The 3727-nt window shown below is 44.3% G+C and overlaps 1 pseudogene; it reads right to left on the bottom strand.

Annotated features, from left to right (window-relative positions):
* Positions 1–171: 171 nt before the first annotated feature.
* The window catches only part of LOC110326132, a 9031-nt pseudogene continuing 5475 nt past the window's right edge, over positions 172–3727 (bottom strand).

The following is a 3727-nucleotide window of genomic DNA, read 5'->3' as shown; positions in this document are numbered from 1 at the left end:
CTGGCTGTCCTGGAACTCACTTTGTAGACCAGGCTGGCCCCGAACTCAGAAATCCACCTGCCTCTGCCTCCCGAGTGCTGGGATTAAAGGCGTGCACCACCACGCCCAGCCTAGGTTTCTTTTATTTTAAACAGACTTAATTCATTTTTTTTTCTTGTATAAAATCCCTTATTAGGTAGTCACAGCTGGAGCTGGGGTCCTCTGAACAGAGAATCTGGTGTGGGTTTTTACAAGATGATCAGTGAATTACTGACAAGGAGACTTGGTGAACACAGTGTTCACCCAAGGGGGGGGGGATGGAGGTGTGGGGGGGTGTCAGCTACTTGGAGATGGCGCCAAAGGTGGCCTTGGCAAAGTTGCCCAGTGTGGCAGTGTAGCCTCTGGTTGAAGTGTAGCAGTCATCAATTCTGGCCATCATCAGGGGCTTCTTGGGCACAGGAACACAGACAATGCCAGTGCCTCTGGGGGGCAGGGATGAGATGCATCAGCACAGAGCCACAGTGGCCTGTCACCTCGTCATCAGTGTGGGGCTTGCCAGTCTTTCTCCCTCAGTAGCCTCCCAGCACAGGGATGATGGAAAGCTTGGCCAAGTTGATGGCCCCTCTGATGGCAGTGGCAACCTCCTTGGAGCACTCCACACCAAGACCAACGTTATTGTTGTAGTTCCCATAGCGACAAATGACTTGAACCTGAGTGTGCTCCTGCACTGGCATGATTATCAGAACCTCATCCTCTAGGGATCCACCCAGGAAAATGTCAATGATCTCAGACTCCTTAATGGGCAGGGAGAACAGGTAGATCTCCTCCAAGGACTTGATCTTCTTCTCCTTAATGGGCAGGGAGAACAGGTAGATCTCCTCCAAGGACTTGATCTTCATGTCCTTAACCAGGCAGGCCAGCTTGGTGACAGGGATCCACTCCTTGTCCTCAGCCAAAACTTTCTTTGTGACCCGCAGCCTCGACCACGGCCAGGACCTGGACAGCATCTCCTCCGCGGAAGCCACTGTGGCCTCCTTTGGGATAGAGTTGGTTAGGGTTAGGGTCAGGTTCAGGGTTGAGTTAGGGTCGGGATTAAGGTTACAGTTAAGGGCTGGTAAGATGGCTCAGTGGGTAAGAGCACCCGACTGCTCTTCCGAAGGTCCAGAATTCAAATCCCAGCAACCACACGGTGACTCACAACCATCCGTAACAAGATCTGATGCCCTCTTCTGGAGTGTCTGAAAACAGCTACAGTGTACTTACATATAATAAATAAATAAATCTTAAAAAAAAAAAATAAGGTTACAGTTAAGGTAAGTGTTAGGGTTGGTTAGGGTTAGGGTTGGGGTTAGGGTTGGTTAGAGTTAGGGTTGGGGTTAGGGTTGGTTAGAGTTAGATTTAGGGTTAGAATTAGCATTAGAGTTAGCTTTAGTAGACTTAGAAGATGGAGAAGTAAAAGAAAGAGACAGAGAAAGAAACAAAGAGAAAAAGAAACAAGCTACAAAAAAAACCTCATAAGGCAGGCATATGCCCAGAAGTAAATGGCCAACCCGAAATGAATTCAGTGGTTATTTTGTAAGGGGTTTTATGGCTTTAACTTATATATGTATTGGTTTCCAATTTTGCCTTTTTTTTTTTTTGATTTCTGCTTTCTCTGTGTGTAGATGTATATGTAAGTACCTAATTGTTTCTTTTTCTTTCTTTCTTTCTTTCTTTCTTTCTTTCTTTCTTTCTTTTTTTTTTTTTTTTTTTTTTTTTTTCTTTCTTTCTTTCTTTTTTTTTTTTTTTTTTTTTTCGAGACAGGGTTTCTCTGTATAGCCCTGGCTGTCCTGGAACTCAATTTGTAGACCAGGCTGGCCTCGAACTCAGAAATCTGCCTGCCTCTGCNTCCTGAGTGCTGGGATTAAAGGTGTGCGCCACCACTCCCGGCCCACCTAATTGTTTCTTATTCTTCTTCTTTCTCTCTCTTTTTTTTCTATTTGTTTGTTACTATTTTAGTGTGTTTTGGGGTGGGTAAGGAGGAGCTGGGGGGGAGGAGAAACCATAATCTGGTGATATTAGAAAGAAAAAACATCTGCTATCCACCAGGTGTGGCGGTGAACGCCTTTAATTCCAGCACTCAGAAGGCAGAGGCGCGTGAGTTCCAGGCCAGCCTGGTTTACAAAGGGAGTTAAGGAAAGACAAGCTACACAGAGAAACCCTGTCTCAAAAAAAAAAAACAACTAAATAGCTAAATACAGAAAGAAAGAAAGAAAGAAAGAAAGAAAGAAAGAAAGAAAGAAAGAAAGAAAGAAAGAAAGAAAGAAAGAGGATCAAAAAAAGAAGAAAGAAAAAGCATTTAAAACATCTAATTTCATTTTTTTAAACTAATCCTTTTTATTGAAAGATAGTGTTGCCATTCACATACCATTGAACATTTTTTTCCCCTTTGGGTAGGTGAGACAGCAGTGAAGTCACTCACCAGCAAACCAACAACCTGAGTTTGATCCCTGGGACCCATGTGGTAGAAGAGAACCAACTCTTCAAAGTTTTCTTCCCAAGCACACACACACATTAAAGTAACCAACGTTAAAGTAACTCTGACACTAAAGCAGAAGTAACCTATTTAAGGGTCAGAAGAGTCTTAACTGGAGGGGGGAGGCTTGAGAAAAAAGAATGAGGGTGTCTGGTGGTTCAGCATCAATGAGTGAGAATATAATAGTGGTTTCATTGTTAAATATGGTTTTTTATGATCTTTTTAAAAATTATTTACCTTTATTTTTTTTAAAGATTTATTTATTATTATATGTAAGTACACTGTAGCTGTCTTCAGACACTCCAGAAGAGGGAGTCAGATCCCATTACAGATGGTTGTGAGCCACCATGTGGCTGCTGGGATTTGAACTCAGAACTTTTGGAAGAGCAGTCAGTGCCCTTAACCGCTGAGCCATCTCACCAGCCCCCTATTTACCTTTATTTTACGTGCATTGCTTTTTTGCCTACATAGGTCTGTGTGAGAGTGTCAGGTCCTGGAGTTACAAAGAGTTGTGAGCTGCCAGGTGGGTGGGGTTTGAGCCTGGCTTCTCCAGGAGAGCAGTCCATCAATGCCCTCCACCATCCTGTGTGTGAGAGCATGTTGGGGTGAGTGCAGGTGTCCTTGGAGGCCAGAGACCTCAGATCAGAAGCTGGGTTTACAGAAGGCCGTTCCTTCCTTGATCGGAACTCTAAGAACCAAAATTCTGGCACTCTGAAGAGCAGCAAGCATTCCCTAACAGGTGAGCTCTCTCTCCAGTCCAGTCCTGTCACTTACCAGTTTAAAGAAGACATCTGAATGCTCCTCTGTGTGCCTAGATAGCAGTCAGCTGTATTCCAGTAGGCCCAGTAGGTGTCTGAGCTTGGCTGCTTCAGGAAGATGGTGAGGTCACAGGAAATCACCTCCCTTCTGGAACATCCACAGGACCATGATTGTACGGCTTGCTTCTGTGCGAAGCTTGGGTGGCTTTCAGCTATCCTTGTATAGGATGTTCCTGTTGATTGGAGCTTATATAGTAATATCAATAAACACATAGACCCTACAGAGAATGCAAGCCCCGTCTGAGTGGTGCAGAAGAGCTAGCTGTGGTAAAAAGTGGGATTTGGTTTGTTGCCTGTGTTGCCTGCTGCTTTTTTTTTTTTTTTTGTTTTTGTTTTTTTGAGACAGGGTTTCTCTGTGTAGCCTTGGCTGTCCTGGAACTCACTCTGTAGACCAGGCTGGCCTCAAACTCAGAAA

This window comes from Mus pahari, chromosome 9, assembly GCF_900095145.1.
Source record: "Mus pahari chromosome 9, PAHARI_EIJ_v1.1, whole genome shotgun sequence".
Lineage (NCBI taxonomy): Eukaryota > Metazoa > Chordata > Mammalia > Rodentia > Muridae > Mus > Mus pahari.
The sequence above is the reverse complement of the archived record's forward strand: the minus strand, read 5'-3'. Positions and strand labels throughout refer to the sequence as shown.